General features: G+C 39.3%; 1 protein-coding gene and 1 pseudogene across 1 annotated transcript in view; one reads left to right on the forward strand and one right to left on the reverse strand.

Moving 5' to 3' along the window:
- DPYD (dihydropyrimidine dehydrogenase) overlaps positions 1-21037 on the reverse strand; it is a 1126518-nt gene that overhangs the window by 390916 nt on the left and 714565 nt on the right. The window lies entirely within an intron of this gene.
- On the forward strand, positions 9804-10648 carry LOC138142318 (GTPase KRas pseudogene; annotated as a pseudogene).

Genomic DNA, 21037 nt, shown 5'->3' on the forward strand with positions numbered 1-21037 from the left:
GGTATTCTGGTATATATACAACAGCAGGGCAGGGAAGGATAGGATGGCAGTCTGGATGGTCAGCAAAGGTCTTGCAGTTACCATAGACTGAGTATCAAGAGGCTTACTTTCAAACATAGTAGGCACCAAGTCAAAAGGATCAATTGGAAATGATAAATCAGAATGGCAACAAGCTGATTTTCAAAGAATTCTAAGGAAGGAAGGCTGGGGAAGCTACTACAAGACTTGGAAGATAGGATTTGGAGTCTGTTGACACAGCAATTTGACCAGGCAGCGCATGTTAAGTACCTAGTATATAAGAAGCACTAACTACACTGGGCACCCACAAAGACAAAAAAGACAAAAAACAATAAAGATAGCAAGAAAATAAGAACCTAAGACAAAAAAAATGCCCTTCCCTCAAGGACTTCCTATTCTACTGGGTTGGGGGAGGGAGAAAGGGAGATCCAACTTGACATAGGTTCTATTTTTCTGGATTGCCACTCAACTCTTATCTAAACTGGGTCATACAAAAGTCACAGATTTTACAAGCTCCTTATTTTATGGATGGAGAAACTGAGGCCCAAGTAAAGAATGTGATCTATTCTAGGTAAGTTATGAAACAGACCTAGGTACCTCTTGTGGTAGTTAGGTGGCGTAGCTGATAGACTGCCAGGTCTGGAGTCAGTAGTTTGAATCTTCCCTCGATACTTACTAGCTATGTGACCGTGGGCAAGTCACTTTACCTGTTTTCCTCAGTTTTCTCCACTGTAAAATGAGCTGGAGAAGAAAATGGCAAACCATTCCTGTATCTTTGCCAAGAAAACCCCAAATGGAGTTACAAAGAGTTGGGAATGACAAGAAAAAACTAGGTCTTGTGTACAGTCATTTGACTTTAGGTCTGGGGTTGTTTATATTTTACCATATTGCATTTCCATATAATTGGAATTCTAATGCATGAGGGCAAGTATTATTTTCTGTTTAATATCTGCATGTTTTCTTTTCACTTGAGAAGTTCCAAATTTGTCATCCTTTCCAATTTGACTCAATCAGTGGTTCAGCTTATTGATACTTTAATAGTGTATATAAAAAATCTAATTTGAGATGTACTTAGATATGCCTGTTTCATTTGGAAGTTTTAGCACCCAGAGGCAAAGGGAAAGTGTTTATTTAATGAATTACCTCTTCAAATTAATAAAACAAGTAATTAATACTATGTTAATGGGTAACTTAGGAGTTAAAAACAAAAGAAAAATAATGAAAACACTCAAGTTAATTACCATGGAGTAATATGCTGGATTAAATATTTAGGGCAATTTCTCCAGAACTATCCATGCCACACAGGGGGGCTGTGAAAATTATTGAGTTATTTTCTGTAAAGGGTTTTAAATTCTCAGAAGAAAATTTGATATAAATACAGAGCGTTATTGTTAATTTTACAAGAATTTAGTTATTTTGCTCTCATTAACTATGATTATATATTTAATGCACATTCAATCATATACTCCCCCTGAGTAAGTTAGCCAATTTCAGAGTTTCACTATCTCCTTTTCATCACTAGCTTACATTTATGTCGAGCTTTAAGATTTACAAAGTGCTTTTTTCACAACACAGTTTTGTGGTAATAAAACAGCGACTCAGAAATGTAAGCGACTTGTCCAGGGTCAGATTACATCATATTAAGTAGTGACCATGTGCCAGGTACAGTGCTAAGTATTGGGGAATTAAAAAAAAGTCATAGTTTCTCCTTTCCAATAGCTCACATTTTAATGGGGGTGGGAGTGGTAAGAGACAAAAAGTAAATAACTATGAACATAATAGATACCGTATATGCAGGGTAGATGGGAGACAGTGTAGGAATATAGGGCATTAGCCCCTGGAGGGTGGGAGGTTACTCTACTTTGATTAAAGCCATTAATACCATTAACAAAGGAACATGACTAAATTTCACAATAAGAGACTAGCCTCAGATAACACTTTCAGTTATAAATGTGTACCTGGAATGGAGGCTAAAGGTCTTATTTTAATAAATTATCATCTTACATAAGAGGCGTACAAACAAAATGAGAATTTACAAATTTAGCTAAGCTATTGTTCTCTATCAAGAACTACAGTGGTTGATGCTTAGTCATAACACATATATTAAGCTCATTTTCCCACTGTTTTCTTCCTTCTTGATTTTTCTGTATTATATTACATCATTCTCAATTCTCTTGTTCCTAAAAAAAAACCTTTATGAGCCAATGACTTCCATGACATTATATCATACTATGTTCTGTCATCTCTCCTGCTGCTTTTTTTTTCTGTTTTCCTAAATGACTTTTACTTGTCTAATGAGCTAACTATGGAGATTTCCCAAGGTTCAGGCTTTGGCTCTATTTTCTTCTCCCCTGGACAGTGCATTCACTCTCAAAATTTCACTTTTCATCAATATGGTGATAATCCATCAACCCATTCACCTAATGGTCCTCACGTCATATAATCTAGAGTCCTATAGCTCTCCAACAGCCTATGAAACTTTTCCATTGGATAGTCTTGCTACCATGTTAGCCTAACAGTTGTTCAAACACAGACTCACTTCTGATTCCCAAAGAGGAATAAGAGAAAAATTCATTCATTTTACAAGTGAAGATGGCCATATGTTTATTCACTGATGTCTAGCCAACTGGGACATCAGCCAGATATTGTCTACTTGTTCTTCTATTAATTTGATCTTCAGTGTTATTCAGACCTCAACTCTTAGCAACAATTCTTTTTCCAAGTATGTCCTTTCAGACATCCATTTTGTCACTTTAGCCCCAAATGCTTATTTCTGGTCATTTGGAATGTTCAGAACTCTTACTATGCTTCTTTCCCTAGGGATCTCCTTAGGGGAAACTTCATTCCATAAATTCTTTTAAGCATCCTACGTGTAGATTTGTCTTTTGTAATTTCTATAATTTATACATAAATTCTACACTATTTTCACTGTAAACAATATAGACCCAACCATCAACACAATTCAACAATAAAGCAGCAAGTGATTTTTTTAGGAACCAGTGATGTCCCCCAAACTTTGTTATGTGCTGGAGATGTAAAGAGAAAAAGAAACTTCTGCTTGCTCTCAAAGGATTTACATTTTAAAGAGACCAACATCAACATGTACAGGTATACATATAGAGGATGCACACAAAGTGAATACAAGTTAATCTTGGAGGATAGAGGCACTAATAGCTAGGGAACAAGAAATAGCCAAAATGCCACCTTCCATATGAGGCCAAGTCTTAAAGCAAAACAGGGATTGCAAAAGGCAGAGGAAAAGAGGAAGATATTTCCTGGCATAGAGAACATTCCAGCATTGGTAGAGAAGATTCTAGGTAGGAAGACAGCCAATGCAAAGTCATGAATGTGGGAGGTGAAGCATCATGTGTGAGAAACAGCAAGAAGGTCATAGCAAAGAGGAGGAAAATGTTCGAGAAAGTTGGAAAGGTAAGAAGGGGATATTGTGGAAAGTTTTAAGGAAAACTAAGGAGTCTGCATTTTGTCCTAAAGGAAATAGGCAGCCAATAGAATCTGCTGAGTATGGGTGAGAAATGGTCAGACTGATACTTCAGGAAAATTATTTTGACAGTTATATTTAAGATGGAATGAAGAGGGGATGGACTTGAGGCCTAGAAACTGATTAGGAGGTAATTACAATAATCTGAGAGTGAACTAGGGTAGTGACTATGTAAATGGAAACAAGGTGACAGATGCAAGGGATATTATGAAAATAAAAATGATAATATTTGGAAACTTTGTATACGAAAGTGAAGAATCTACAATAACACTGAGATTATGAATGGGCAGGAGGATGGTGATCTCCTTAAAAGAAATGGGGAAGTCTGGAAGGAGAGTGGGTCTGAAAGGAAATATGAGTTCTGTTTTGTACATGGTCAGTTTGAGATTACCATAGCTGAATGTGCTAAATATTCAAAAGACAAGTGGTAATATTGAACTGATGCTCAGTAGACATACTGGGTCTGGATTTGTAGATCTGGAAATTTATCTGCATAGAGATGATAATTAGACACATGGTATCTTATAAGTTTACTATGTGAGAGAGTGGAGAGTAAAGTGAAGATGGCCCAGACTAGAGAGCTTTAGGCTATACCTATATTTACAGAGTGATGATCCATCAGAGGAGATAAAGGGAATAGTCACCTAAGTAAAATGACTAAGAAAGAATAATGGAAGGAAAAACTAGGGAGAAGAGAATCCAGGAGGAAGAGGTATCAAATACTGCAGAGAGGTTAATAAGGATGAGGATTAAGAAAAAATAATTAGAATCGACAATTAAGAGGTTATTGGTAATTTTGGAGAGAACAGTTTCACTTAAGTAATGAGTCTGGAAGCCAGACTGAAGAGATGAAGACTGTGAGAATAAAAGGAATATAATCCACTTATTTATAAAGGTTTTGTTTGCTTTACCCAAAAATTTTGCCAATAAAAGTGAATAGTGAGTAAAAGTACATTCAATAGGAAGAAATTTTTAATGTTTGTGACTAGAAAGGATGGCCAAGGATACAATATGAATTGAAGGGAATCAGGTCTCTATGAACACTAAAACAATTAGAGATAATGGGGAGAAGAGGTCTAAAACGAAGAGAAGTTGTTAAATATGAAACAGGAATTGTAGAGAGCACAGAGGAAGGGGATGGGCAAATCTGCAGTGGGACTTCATGGAGCAGAACCAAGATGGTTGAACATGAAAGAAATGTGAGCTAGGAAGTGGGGTGGTTGCCTGAATTATCAAAACAGCCTGGTAAACTGGATTCTGGGTCATCAAGATTCTTTCTCCTGCAATTCATGCTATGCATACTTTTATCATACCTTTACTAACAATTCTACAATTATTTCCCCCTCCTTCCCTTATTTACTTAATCCATTTAGAATAAGCTACTTGGTCTAACTTTCTAGACCCATCAGAATATGGTCTCATTCAACTCATCCAAGTTGATTCTCCATTATACCAATAAAAGTCCTCTATTTCAGTCAAGCTGATGTCAATTTTGCCATACTTATATAGAAAGCTCACTCCTATCTCTAAGCCTCTGTATGCTACCTTACTCCATGTTCTTTAAGTTTTTATTTACCAAGTCCCCCATGACAAATTCCTTCGCTATTTAAGATCAAATTGATGTCTTCCTCTGAACTCCTAAAGTAAATGCCACTGTACTTGTTTATCACTTATATTATCCTCTATCATTTCATGTGTTTGTTTTAATTTGACTCTTTGGGTAATATATAGCCAACTATGGTGTTGGCTACTTTTGGTCAAAGACCATGATGTGCTCCTTTTCTATCCTTCACAGCAATAAGCAATGTGCATAACACAACAGTTGTTGAATAAATCCTTTCTCATTGATAATTGGTAATTGACAGCACTGTAGTCTAAATGATTTCAATGAATTTAACATTTTATTTCTAGCTTAACCACCTATGTTTCATATGACAATAAATATAAAAATAAGCCCTTATAATACTTAAGATCACATATGCTATGGTTTAAGTAGATGGGTAGCTTAGTGGTTCCATCCACCTCACCCAGATTTTTCCAGTTGGGACTCATGTTCTGCCATTCACTTTGGGCTGCCTCATTTTCCATGCTTATCAATAATAGTGAATTGCTGTTCTTATTACAATAAAATTTTCTTGTTATAAGAAAAATGGAGAGACTATCCCAAGTTATAATGGCTAGGTGAAAGATTCTAGAGTAGGAGTTCTTAATCTGAGATTCATGAACTTAAAATACACATATATATGTCTCTCTATACATAACATACACACAAACATATATGCATCTATATAAACATATATAGATTCATATATATTTTTGAAAGCTATATTTCAATATAACAATTTTGCTTTGTGTTACTATGCATTTTAAATGAAACATTTAAAAACTTTACTCCTATTAGGGATTTATAGGGTTAACCAAACTACCAAAATGTTTATAGCACAAAAATTTTAAAATCCCTGGGAGAGGTAAACCTGGTTCCCTTGAGGATTGATATAAGAGAAGGGCACCACTTGAAACAAAACAAAACAAAAAATCACAGCCATAAAACCAGGGCTGCTTCAGGGATCAAATCCTCTAGGAAGGTGGTACACAAAATGCTATTACCTAGGGGTCCAAGCCACGACTGTGTTCCCAGGTCAGGGCTGTGGGACAAGGTAGGTAATGGCCCCAGGCAACCTTCCTAGGCACTTCAGGACAGCAGCTTCCAGATCCTAGCTACTCTGGCTCAACATATGCCATCTGGGTCTATAATGAAAGATAGAACCTGGGCTTAGCCACCATGTCCAGCAATGTAAAAATAGGGCAGATCCAGCCCATAGCAAAAAGACCTAATCCAAGAATATAAACCAGAGACAAGGGCAAACAAACAGAAATAAACAAAGGCAAGGAAAATAAAGACATTATTCATTTACAAGGAAGAAATAAAATGACTCAGAAAAAAAAAGCAAATACGGGAAGGAAATGAAACACATGATTATTTCTCCTCTTTTGGCATTTACTGCTTCCTTTCTTGATCATTGCATGATCTAACAAAACAAGGTGTAAAAAGCCAATAATAGCCTCAATTTGATAGTTGTCTCCACCTACCAACTATATTATATATTATGCTCTATTATCACAGCATCAAGGGATACTAGATTCAAGGCTGGAAGCATCCTCAGAGTTGCTTCATTTTACAGATGAGGAAACTTAAAGTCTATTGTTAAGTGACTTGCCCAAGGTCAGATAAGTAGAAACCCTTCCAGGAAGGATTTGGACCAGTTCTTCTGACTCAGGAGTAGTACAAAAAAAAATTCTAAGAAGCTTTCTGAGGCACACAGAGATTGGGTTGCGACCATGCAGTCAAGAAAGGATTAAGATGAGGTTTTAAAACCAGATCTTCCTGAATACATCATCCACTATCCCTTACTGTGCCTTCATGCCAAGAGATTAAACAGCATTCACATTTAGTACGTGAATTTTGTGCAAAGTCTAGAATTCAGATTTGTGTATAGCATGTTCCTTCACTTAAGTTCCAGACTCATAGTCTAGGCATTTGCAATGGAAATAATAAGAGGACCTTTTTTCAAAGTGGTCTGAACCTTTTTTGGAACAAACTTTCTAAAGCATAATGCACATGTTGGCATTTGTACTTTGTGCATACTATAAAAATAAAACCTGAGTATACAACAAACCTCCCGTTAAAATTGCATTACCTGTTAAATGAGGATACTCTAAAACAGATGAAACCCAATTAAAATAAAGGGGAGTGAAACTCATGTACTTCTACAAAAATAAAATGGACTAATATTTGCAATATATATAAAGGATTTTCTCAGTAAGCTGGCTGAAAAGTGTCTAAAGTGTTTATGAGATATATCAGCTACGGGACAAAAGGTGCATTTGAATAACCCATATATTAACATTTCTGCTTCAAAGGAGATTCTCAAGGTCCTCCTAATAATTTTATTTTTTTTATCTCCATTTATAATAATATGTTGAAAGCTGGAAATTAAAACATTTTCTCCTCTTCAATATGCTTTTCCCCATTGTTTCTATTCATTGGCTTGCTCTCATGAATGCGCAGATGTGGATGTCAGTGTTTTCCAAAAACAACAAGGAGGTGTTTGTTTTGAAAAAAAAATCCCTCCCCCTTCCCACACATAATTACATGATCTTTGAAACTTACAAAACAAACAGGGAAAAAGTAGCCTTTTCAAATGAGGCAATTTGTATGACGAATGGATAGTTCTTTCAATTTAGATTAGGCCCTACATTTTTTTCTACTTCATGAGATAAAATAATTAGAATCATAGCATCCTAGATTTAGAACTAGAAGGAACCACTCCCTCACTACAAAAATGAAGAAACTGAGGTCCTAATAGGAAAATGCCTGTGGTCACAGTGGCAATCCCTGGATTTGATCACAGGTCCTAGAATATCAAATCCACCCATGCTTTTCATAGGAAAGCAGGGTTAGAAAAAGTGAATATATTTATATGTATTTATGCCCATGTACATGCATGTCTGTGCAGGTATACATATGTATATATGTGTGTGTATGTATGTGTAAGATAAAAGAAAATGTGTATGATAGTGTGTGTGTGTGTGTGTGTGTGTGTGTGTGTGTGTGTTTATCTTCCAGGAATTCACTGGAGATCTCTACGCAATGCAAGGATGACCACTGACAAATCTGCAGTTGAAGGGATTCTTTCTCAGGTGTCAGTTGTCCTAGGTGGTGTTGAGTTAGTTATGAAGGAGTGGGTAGAATAATGGACCTGAAGGTAGAAGAGCTGGATTCAAATTCCACTTCCCAAGCTTACTAGCTCAGTGATTCTGGGCTATTCATTTCTTTAAGCCTCAGTTTCTTCATCTTTAAAATGGGGATAATAATAACTACTGTCTACTGTGGGGTCATTGTGGGGACCAGATGACAATGCATATGAAGCACTTTGTACATTTAAAGCACTACATAAAGGTCTACTGGTACTGCCACTGAGATAATTACATAAATGTGGGGATTCTGTGAACTCTTTTGTTAGCAACCAAGGCCTTAGGGCCAAGTACCCTTCCCCCTGTAGGAAGGCCACACCCCCGAGTACCATGCCACGTGAATCTGATGACCACAGAGTGTTTCTGCACCAGGTGTTCTAACCACAAAATGTTTCAACAGTTGTTTACAAGAATCCCTCTCCCTGCCCACTTCTTCAAAGAGTATATAAGTCCTGTTTACCAGCAATAAAGATCTCTCTCTTCATCAGACCTTAAAACAAACTCGCTTGGTCTCTCTCCTTCTTTCCCACCCATTCCTTTGCAGGCTGGGTCCTCCTTGGCCGCACAGGACAGGACAAGTGGTGCCCAACGTGGGGCCCGAGGCACGGACCCTTGCCAGATGGACCAGTGCCTAGCAGAGAAGTCGTCGCGACCCCTTCTTTTTCGGTGAGAAACCCTCTGGCTGTAAGAGCCCCCTGGCTGTGAGAAGCCCCCGTCCTCGGTAAGTTGAATTCGTCTGTCTCATATTCATGGGTCAGAAATTATCTAAGGAACAGGTCTTTATAAAGGACCTTAAATCATTACTCAGGGAAAGGGGAGTAAAAGTTAAGAAAAAAGATTTAGTTAAGTTTTTTTTATTTGTGAATGATTTTTGCCCTTGGTTCATTATAAATGGGCCAGAGATTCACCCTGGCAAATGGCAGAAGGTTGGTAGAGATTTAAATAGGAAAATACAAATGGAAGGTCTGGAGGCGGTCCCTGTGACTGTCTTCTCTTATTGGGGCCTCATCAGAGATGTTGTAGAAGCAGCCCACAAGGACCCAAATAACCAACAATTACTATCAGTCACGGAGTTCTGCCTCCGCCCCTTGTCCCGAGCAGCCTCCTCAGCTTCCTTGGCCCCCGCAACAGAGAGGTGCGTGCTGGTCTATTACCACAGACGGAGGCTTTTAATACGCCTCGGCCCCTGTCTGTTGTGATAGACATGCCCATAGCCCCGAAAGAACCCCTTTTTCCCCCTCTCCCTGAGGAGACACGGCCAGCAGCCGACTCCCTGAACTTTCCCATATTCATAAAAACATCCAATGACGACACCCTATATCCTGGAAATGTGGCAGATCTAGAAGATGAGGCGGCTCATTATAATAACCCAGACTGGCCCCTCCTCAACTCAAGCCCTTTGCAGATCCCCCCCCCTTTTGCAGTCCAGACCTGCGCTCCCTGGCGCCTGCCATTTCAGAGTGGGCTCGAGAGCGGTACTAACGCAGGCGGCCTTGTGGGCCTGAGACCCAGCGTCTCTCCAGCGCGGAAGAGAGGCCTGCTGAAAATGACTGAATATCAGCTTGTGGTAGTTGGAGCTGGTGGAGTAGGCAAGAGTGCCTTGACAATACAGCTAATTCAGAATCACTTTGTAGATGAGTATGATCCTACAATAGAGAATTCCTACAGGAAACAAGTAGTAATTGATGGAGAGGCCTGTCTCTTGGATATTCTCGACACAGCAGGTCAAGAGGAATACAGTGCAATGAGGGACCAGTACATGAGGACTATGGAGGGCTTTCTATGTGTATTTGCCATAAATAATACTAAATCGTTTGAAGATATTCACCATTATAGAGAACAAATAAAAAGAGTTAAAGATTCAGAAGATGTACCCACGGTCCTTGTAGGAAATAAATGTGATTTACCTTCCAGAACAGTAGATACAAAACAAGCTCAGGACTTAGCAAGAAGTTATGGAATTCCTTTCATTGAAACATCGGCAAAAACAAGACAGGGTGTTGATGATGCCTTTTGCACATTAGTTCGTGAAATTCGAAAACACAAAGAAAAGATGAGCCAAGATGGTAAAAAGAAGTCAAAGACAAAGTGTATAATTATGTAAATAAAATTTGTACTTTTTTCTCAAAGCATACTTAAGATAATTTTTGTACATTATACTAAATTATTAGCATTTGCTTTTTAGCATTACCTAGTTTTCTTTCTGCTTCATGCAAACTCTTATCTTTTATCTGAATGCTTATTTTAAAATGACAGTGGAAACTTTATTCCTCTAAGTGCCAGTATTCCCTTAGTGTTGGTTCTTGAACTAGCAATGCCTGTGGAAAAAAAAAATTGAATATCTGAGATTTTCCCTCTTATTCCTTTTGACTCGTCACCATCTGACAGGGAATTGAAGGTTTGCAGGATGTTTTTCAAATTATTTGCTCTAAATGTATGTTTGCCCCTATTGAAAGTTGAATTATATTCTGTCTAACCCTAGAAACAACTAGTTTCTAGAACTTTAGAACTTTTAAATATTTTCTGATTTACAAATATCAGGTTGGTTAGTGATTATTACAACATAATTGTAACCGTCATTTTTAGGAAGGATTTTCAGTTTGGGGGTATGGGAGTAGGGGATGTGTTTAGGAGACATTAGGACTTATTCCACAGTCTAAATCCCTAACCCCCAAGGGAATTTTGTTATTAACTTATTTACATTATGAAAGAAAATGACAATTACACATACAAATTTTAAAGGTCAGGGTTTTTTAATAACCTACTTCTTCATTAAATTGAGGGATTGTTTTTGAAATGCCAACATGTAACTATATATTCATAATTTTAAAATATATATGTGTGTATATATATGTAGACACACTGCTACATATTATCCCTTATTCCATCTAATTTCCATTTGTGAAAGAACAAAAATTTTTTTTTGTGGTGGATATTGTTCCTTGGCATAATGATTTTTGATTTACTCATATAAAGGACAACCACTTTCACATTTCATAGTCTTAAATCTTGTTCATTAGCAGGTATCTTCGAGAAAATAGATCTAGGCATTCTAAATGAAACTGTAAACTTTTGAGTAATGGAAACCCTTTACAGAATTACTTAAGTGTTGCTTTAAACGTATTGTCAAACCAGTAAGTTCTAGTACTGTAATGTGGAGTGTAAAAAGGCAATGTTTTATTATTTTTTTTTAAAGCAGTTGTAGTTCTGGTTGTGATTAAGTAATTGGGCTCTGAGTCCTAACCGATAGAAATGTGATATCTACTCACTAATTATGTGTTCGTTTTACAATATGAGGCTGCCTTAAAACTTTTTGGTAAAGACCCCGATCATATTCTATCCCCCTATACTGCTGCACAAGTACAGTGGCTCGTTCAGAATGATGATGATTGGGCTATTAGTTCTATTTCCTTTCATGGTACTATTGATAATCATTTCCCTTCAAATAGATTGATTCATTTTCTGCAAAGGACGCCTGTGGTTTTCCCCAAAGGAACAAAAACAACACCAATTCAAGGAGCCCGCTTGGTTTTTACCAACGGCTCCTCCACGGGTGTTGCTGCATTTAGCATTGATGGTCAGGTATCCCACTTTAATACCCATTTTTTATCTGCACAATTAGTTGAGCTTGTAGCCATTATTAAGGTCTTTGAGCTCTTGCAAGAGCCTTTTAATTTGTATACTGATAATGCTTATATAGCACACTCTGTCCCCCTTCTGGAAACAGTTCCTTTCATTTGCCCTTCAACTAATGCCTCTCCCTTATTTGCAGAACTTCAACGCCTTATTCTTGCCCGACTTGCCCCTTTTTTCATTGGTCACGTCCGGGCCCATTCAGGCCTGCCCGGTCCATTGGCAGAAGGAAATGATGAAGTTGATCAAGCCACTCAACTGGTGGCCATTGCTCTCATCTACTCTCCTCTTTCCGCTGCACAAAAAGCCCATGCCTTGCACCACCTTAATGCACAAACCCTTAGGTTGCGATACTCCATCACTCGCGAACAAGCACGACAAATAGTGCATCAGTGCAAGGGCTGCCTGACCCTCCTACCTGAACCTCATTTGGGAGTAAATCCCCGGGGGTTAATGCCCGGGGGAATATGGCAAATGGATGTTACCCATTATCCACCTTTTGGTAAATTGAAATATGTTCATGTCTCCATTGACACCTTTAGCGGCTTCCTCTTTGCGTCCCTCCAAACGGGCGAAGCTTCTAAACATGTGATTTATCACATTCTTGCCTCCCTAGCGGTCCTCCCACAGCCCCAGACTATCAAAACTGATAATGGGCCTGGTTACACTAGCATTGCTTTCCCACAGTTCTGTGCCCAAATGGGGATTAAGCACATCACAGGCATCCCATATAACCCTCAAGGCCAAGGCATAGTTGAAAGAGCTCATCCAACATTAAGAAATATGATCTTAAAATTACAATCGGGGGGGGATATGTTATACCCCAGAGCAGGGAATTTTAAGACCCTCCTAAACCATGCAATGTTTGTTTTGAATTTCCTCACTTATGACGCTAATGGCAAAACCGCTGCCGACCGCCTCTGGCATTCATCCACGGCAAGCACTTATGCACAGGCCATGTGGAAAGATCCACTGTCCAATAAATGGCAGGGCCCCGACCCGGTCCTTATCTGGGGCAAAGGACATGCCTGTGTCTATGATACACAAGCACAAAACGCCAGATGGCTTCCAGAGGGCCTGATAAAACTTCACAACTCGCCCAGGGATCTGCCTGAGAAGTCTTCTAACTGTGCTTTGTTTCAGGAGACGCCATGAACCAGACGAGCCTGCCAGACATCACAATGATCCTTTGCCTGTTTGTCATCTTCGGGGCCATCCCTGGCACTTCGTACCAGCTTCTCAACCGTACCTGGCTGGTAATAAATGGAGCAGGTGATACAGTGTGGAGTGAGTCAAAAATAACATCTGAGGACTGGTGTCCTACCCTATACCCTGATCTTTGCAAATTAGCTTTAGGGGCACCAGCCGACTGGGATGTAGAAGGATACACCGATCTGCACCAGGCCCCCCCACATCCTTTTCCAAATAGAGCCGGTCTTCCTGCATGGGGAGGCTGCGGGGGTCAGGGGCGAAGGAGTAGGTTAAGAGGCTATTCCTTCTATGTCTGCCCTGGTTATCATAGAAATCGCGCCCTTAACTCCAAGTGCGGAGGCTTAGCAGACTACTACTGCTACAGCTGGAGCTGCGAAACCACTGGGGACACCTACTGGCATCCCTCCTCCTCCTGGGATTTTATTACGGTTAAAGCTAACTATACACACCCTTTCCCCCATAGTGCAGAGTGGAGAAATAACCAGGAGTGCTCAGGGTGGTGCCATCCCCTGCGCATCCAATTTACAGAACCCGGTAAAAAATATACTAACTGGGACCGGGGTGTGTCTTGGGGTCTACGGCTTTACCAAGATCAATATGATAATGGTTTGACTTTTACCATCAAGCTCCGTAAGAGCATCCCTAACCAAAATAAGCCTGTGGCTGTTGGTCCCAATATTGAGCTTCACTCGGGATCTTCTCAGGGGCACAGAATCAAGCCTAATCCCCTGCCCATTTCCCCTACACCTAGAGCACCAGTAAGTGAACCCTTTCGGCCCACACTTTCAATGGACCCCCTTCCTCCGCTGAACTTATTCTTTCTTTGGTTAACGCCTCTGTATATGCAATTAGCAAAATGACTAATCATTCCTTAGAAGATTGTTGGGTTTGTTATTCCTCAGCTCCCCCCTTTTATGAAGGAATTGCCCATTTTGGGAACCTTACCTTTACTAATGACACCTCTTCCCTGCACTGGGGAACAAAGGATAAACATGGCCTTACCCTCAGTCGCATTTCTGGCCTCAGCCTGTGTCTCTTGGGACCGCTTATGCTCCCTCCCAGGCAACTTGAACAGGTTTGCAATCGTTCCATTATAGTTAATGCCTTATTTCAATATATTGCAGCACCAAATAATTCCTATCTTGCCTGTTCCTCTGGACTTACCACCTTTGTGATTACGACCTCCTTTTTGAAAAGTAAAGATTACTGTGTGGAGGTTTCCCTTCTTCCTCACCTCACTGTCCACTACCCAGACGAATTCCTCCGGTTCTGGGAACGAGGCTCCAATCCACCCAGTAGAATTGAAAGAGAACCCCTGACCGCACTTACTTTGGCTGTCCTCATAGGTCTTGGGTCCATTGGTACTGGGACCGGGATTGCCTCTTTGGTCAATTCAAATATGCAATATGCTCAGCTTAGTGCAACTATTGATAGGGACCTCCAGGAACTCCAAGCAGGCCTTGAAAATCTTAAAGACTCTGTGGCCTCCTTGGCCGAGGTGGTCTTGCAAAATAGGTGAGGCCTAGATCTCCTTTTTTTACAGCAAGGCGGCCTTTGCGCTGTTCTAAAAGAAGAATGCTGTTTCTATACTAACAAGCTTGGCCTTGTAGAAGATAGTTTAAAAAGGGTTAAAGAAAGTTTAGAGAACAGAAAGAAGGAAAGGGATCAGAAGGAATCCTGGTATCAAAACTGGTTCTCTACATCCCCCTGGCTGACTACCTTGCTCCCCACTCTTTTGGGACCCCTCGTGGGGATTCTGTTGCTCCTTTCCTTTGGGCCCTGGGCCTTCAACAAATTAACCACTTTTGTTAAATCACAGATTGACTCGGCTCTTAGGAAACCCATTGCTGTTCACTATCATCGGCTTAATTCCAGTGGGTCTTGTGACGACCCTCCTTCCATGACCATCCTCGAAGGCCTTCAATTTTCTACTCTTGCTGGTGCAGATGCCAATCCGTGGTACTCAAGGGTGTGGAAATGTTTTTGTAGATCATAAGGTTTTGACCAACGCCGTGAAAGAGCCCATGATGGGAATACAGGGGCCCATGAGCCAGCAACATCAGACCTTGCTGCAGATGCACCCAAAGACGGGATTATTGTGGGTCCGTCTCTAGAATGTTCTGCTGCAGATGCACCCAATGATGGGATTATTGTGGGTCCGTCTCTGGAATGTTCTTTTAATATGCCAGGGGCGGGGGCAACCCGCATAGCCTAAGACAGGGGGTCTGCCATTATAGGTCTTGGCTGTGGACATCAGCCCCATAGCCTAAGATGGGCCTTTCACTGGTCTTTTGTTTAAGTGTTTCCTACCTTTTTAAAAGAAAAAAGGGGGACATGTTAGCAACCAAGGCCTTAGGGCCAAGTATCCTTCCCCCTGTAGGAAGGCCACACCCCCGAGTACCATGCCACGTGAATCTGATGACCACAGAGTGTTTCAGCACCAGGTGTTCTAACCACAAAATGTTTCAACAGTTGTTTACAAGAATTCCTCTCCCTGCCCACTTCTTCAAAGAGTATATAAGTCCTGTTTACCAGCAATAAAGATCTCTCTCTTCATCAGACCTTAAAACAAACTCGCTTGGTCTCTCTCCTTCTTTCCCACCCATTCCTTTGCAGGCTGGGTCCTCCTCGGCCCCACGAATAACTTGGTCCCGCAGGACGGGACACTCTTTTCCATAATAATAGAAACTTCCAAATAGGGCTCAATTGCCTTGGAAAGATGGAAGGCTACACTCTGGATCCATCTTTTCAAAATATTCTTTGTGAATAGCTTTTATAAAAATAACATAATACGATTCATAATGGTTCAGAGCAAGACGGAGAACTTTCTGTTGAAGAATGTCCTTCTTGGAGAGTGACTAGAGAACTCTAGGGAAGTATCTTTGGAATTATTTAGAAATGCTGCCAATTGATGTGTCATTCAACCAAAGGGGAAAAAAACAGGATGTTCCCCAAAGAAGACTTGGTAGGATCCGGTAAAAGCTTGTAAAAAAAAAGATTTCCTCTCAGATGCAGTCCACGTTCTCAAATGTCTCATAAATTCTTCTAATGCACTCTGCCATGCACAATCATGAATACCTATTCAATGAAAAGGTTCACCATATGCTGTGTTTTTCAGCTACCGCGAACAAAGGGCAAATGGTCCCTGGCCTTGTAAATTTGAAACAAAAAGTACAAAAGCAAAACAACAAAAAAAACTCCCTTGAAATTTTATAAAAGAAAAGAATGAATGCAGATTGTAGAGGCGGAGGGGAAGCTTGCTTTGACACCGTGCTGTTCTTTCCAGAGACAAAAAAAGTATTCAAGAAAGGACAGACAAGAGAAAAAGGAGATACAAATGTGGAGGACCTAATGGGTCACCCAATCCATCCCCTCGCTAGTAAAGACTTGTTCACTACAATGTAGCTTTGAGTATTTTGTTCCATCTACTTTTAGTGATGGGACTTTTGCCATTTCTTTAGGGAGAATTCACATTGTAAGTGACTCTCAGGATGTTTTTCCTCATTTTCTGTCGAAACTACTTTTAGCTACCTCTTGAATCAGCTTAAGCAATCCTTTTACCTCTTGTCCTCTTTATATCTCTTATCTAGAGCATTATTTTTCCTTGGTTATGGTTCAGTAAAGTGCAGATGATCTGCCATATTTTCTAAAAAATGGAGGAGACTTTTTTCTAGGAATTATGGTTAGGCAAATGTATGTCATTTATGATAAAGTTGTCAGAGCAGCAACAGAGAATCTCTCAAGACCAACATAAACATGTTTTAGACTAGGAAATGTGGTAGATTCTTTCATTTTCCTTCACATAAGAATCTAGTTCCTCAATTACTGATCTGTTTGAATTAGTGAATAACTATTTTATCAAATTTGAACTTTGTAGAGTTGACAGAGGAATTCTGACAGCATTACTTTGGGAAAGCCAATAACATGTAGACCACATCTGAGTGCATATGCAATGTTCCACACCTAGAGTCCTCCACCCTTCCAACTGAAGAGATGTAGTTTTTCATTTTATCCATGGGGACCTCTGGTTATAATTCTGGTTTCATTTTATTGTTCTTCCTATTCATATTGTAACCACTGAGTATATTGTTTTCCTGGTTCTGCTGCATATACATCTTCACATATTTCTCTAAATTCTTCATCATCATTTTTTCTTAAGACACAGTGATATTGAATCCTATAATTTGTGTTTCAATTTGTTAAGCTATTACCTACTCATTGAGTACCAACTTTCTTCCCCAGGTCTTTGCTACTAGAAAAAAAGTGCTATCATGGATATTTTTATATAAATGTGACCTTTTATTCTGACTTGGGATTTAGTGGGATATACTTCCTAGCAGTATATTTTGACTCTAGGTCAAAGGGTATGGTCATTTTAGTCCCCCTTCCACTATTTTTAAAGCATAATTCCTATTCGCTTTTAAAATGATTGGACCAAATTACAGGTCCACCTACAGTGTAATAGCGTGTCCATATTCCATATGCCCTCTAATATTGACCATTTCCATCTTGTGACTTTCTTAGTCTTCATTTTTCTTGATCTCTCTTTACCATGTGCCACTGATCTCCTACATCCTTTCTGCATCCTTCACTTTCATCTCACTATTCTCTTCTGGTTCTTCTACCTATCTGGCCACTTTTTCTTCATCTCTTTTTCTGGATCATCATTTATGTCACTACTCCTAACTATAAGTGTCCCCTAAGTCTTTTTCCCAAGGTCATCCTCTGTTTTTCTGCTTGATAATTTCAGTAACTCCTAAAGGTCTATTTATCTTCTCTTCAGATGACTCCCAAATCTATGTATCCTACCCTCATTTCTCTCTTGGGTTCACACCAATCACCTCTTGCATAATTTCCTGTGTGTCCCATTTGCACCTGAACTTCAACATGACTAACAGAACTTATCGACCTCTTCAACAAACTCACTACTTTAATAAACTTCCCATTTTCGTCAAGGATGCCACCCAGGCTCACAATTTCCACATTTACTCTCTCACCTCTCTCCAATTAGTTGACTCTTTTCTATAACATCTCTTACAGCTGTCTTTCTCTTTTCCCTTTATTCTCAAGGCCATCACTCTGACTCAGGTCACTTAGACTATTGTAATAAATTTCCAGTTAGCCTTCCAAATCTTTCCTCTCTCCAATCTATCTCCCACAGAGCTGCCAAATTGGTATTTCTAAAATATAGTTCCTACCATGTCATTCTCCTGCTAAGAAAATTTAGTGGCTCCCTATTTTTGCCTCTAGGAAAAAATATAAACTTCTTAATTTTTCATTTAATGATAAAATATTTGTGGATTTATTTTACATTACTTCTTTTTTTTCTTCATTCTCTACACATTCCAGACAAATAGATCCCCTTGTTTCTCAAACTTGGCAGTCCATCTCCCACCTATTTATGCCTTTGCACCTGCATGTGTTTGGAATATTCTCCTTACTTCCCCAGTCTTTTATAATTATTCTTAGCTTCATTTCCCATCAGGCTGCACTCCTCTGCACTTCATCCAGCTCCCATGCCTAGTACCTTCTTCCCCATACTCTCTCAATTTCTTCTTATGTGTTCTCTTCCCCATTGAATTATAAGGTCTTTTAAAGCAGAGACTATCGTTCTTTTGTATCTCCAATACTTAGCACAGAGCTTGGTATATTCTTCAGTCTTTTCAGTCACATTTGACTCTTAGTGACACCATTTAGGGTTCTCTTGGCAAAGATACTGGAGTGGTTTGCCATTTCCTTCTGTAATTCATTTTACAGATGAGGAAACTGAAGCAAACAGGGTTAAGTGACTTGCCCAGCATCACACAGCTAGTAAGAATCAGAGGCCAGATTTGAACTCAGGAAGAGTCTTCCTAACTCCAGGCCCAAGTCTCCGTCCACTGTGCCACCTAGCTATCCCAGTTTGGCATACGGTAAGTGCTTAGTAAGTGCTTGTTGACCGAACTTTTGACATGACAGCTTCCTTCAAGAGTCAGCTCATCATGTACCCAATCCTTTGTGAAGTTGTTCCTGATCCTTACAGTCAAAAGCTCTCTCCTTTAAATCATCTTGTATTTATTTGTCTGTGTAAGTGTTGCATCCTCTCAGCAGAATTTAAGCTGGTAGAGAGCAAGGACTGTTTTTCATTGTACTTATGTCTCCAGTGTTTATGGCACAGTGCAGATTGTACGTGGTAGGTGCTTATCAACATCTGTTTGATTTAATTTAATTGAATAGCATCTGTACAATCTTCAATGGCTCCCAAATGCTTTTCTTAGATCATAATGGGTGTTTCAGAGCTCTTCATTTAATATTTATAATTTTTATCATTGATTCCTAAATATATCATCCCTTGGCCACACTCAAACTAGTTAACCACTTTTCTGCCCATTCCCATAGACTTATAAAGAGCATAGAACATTCATGACCTTAGCTATCACCTAGTCCAACTCCCTCATTTTAATCATAAGGAAATTGAGACCTGGAGAGAGTATGACTTGTTCCTAGTGCATGAGAAAAGCAATAGTACTAAATAAGTGCAGAATTCTTTCTGCTTATTATACTAGGATGCAACTGATCATAACCCACTGTCCCAATCCAAATTAAGTATGCCAGTCATTCCTTTTGAAAAATCCAATGAATTGCATAAACTTCTCATCAGACAATTTGGAAAGTTGGACAATAAACAAAACAAATCATGGTACATGTGTGAATTTTGTCCCTTTGAAAGCATTTAGGTCAAAGCACCTTCTTTCATAAAGTGGCCAGGTCATCTCTAGCAATTTACTTAGTAAATGATTTGGATAACCCTGTATTATCCACAACAATGGGAAGACTATAAATAGAGAAAGAGAAAGTCTCTGAAACATTTAATTTAAATCTCTATATAATTAGGTATATATAATGAAATATATGTACATTTCTCAGATACTTAAAATGTATATATAATGTGCATATCATGATATATTTTGATGATGATGATGATGACAATGATGCTGATGTTGATATCTCTGAGAAATCCAAAAGATACCTTCATCTGAAGGAAAGTAAATGATTACATTGGGGGTTGCTGTGAGGATCAAATGGCATAATATTTACAAAGTACTTGTCACACTGTTTGGCAGAGAGAGAGGTGCTTCATAAATGCTGACTTATTGATTGATGGGTTGTTCTAAATTGGTAGACACAAAGGCATCAGGTTAGTGGAAACAGAGGTACTCTGGTAGTTGGTTATGTGGCTTGTTTCAGAAACTTGCTGATGTAGAATGATCTGGCAATCTACCTTTACTTGAAAATAGTTTAAATAGTCAGTAAAGATTTATTAAGGGGCAGCCAGGTTGTTCAGAGAGTAAGAGCACTGGTCCCAGTGTCGGGATGACCTGGGGATCAAATCTGGGCTCAAATACTTAGCACCACACCTAGAAATAACTGGCCATGTAACCTTGAGCAAGTTACTTAACCCCAATTGCTTAATTAAAAAAAAGATTTATTAAGCACCTACTATATTCTAGACACTGCACTAAGCAGTGGGATATTAAAAAAAAATTCTTTTTGGTAACCCCTGTCTTCAGGGAGCTCAGAGTCTACTGGGGGGAGACAACAAGCAAACCAAAATGACATCACTATGGTGGGGTCTACGTTACAGTCTTACTGACACCGAGCTCAGACAGTCTCCACTATATCCTACTGACTACAGAACTCAGATCTAGGGTCCTGTGCCTCGGAAGACCCATGTCTTCTGAATTCAGGTCTGGTGTTTTTTGCCCCCACCATGCTGTCTTAAGAATCAGAATTTTTTAGCATTGGTTTAGTGGAGTTTGGCACTGAATCATTCAAGACATTTTCAGTTTACAAGAGACCCTTACAAACATGGCTCACTATCAGGATGATTTAAAAAGAGGACAATATAGTTTCCAGTAGCTCTCAAAGTACTTTAAATCG

The sequence above is a fragment of the Petaurus breviceps genome, unplaced genomic scaffold, assembly GCF_028583685.1.
Source record: "Petaurus breviceps papuanus isolate PSGF00001 unplaced genomic scaffold, PetGlider_PUasm1.0 90564, whole genome shotgun sequence".
In the NCBI taxonomy this organism is placed as follows: Eukaryota; Metazoa; Chordata; class Mammalia; order Diprotodontia; family Petauridae; genus Petaurus; species Petaurus breviceps.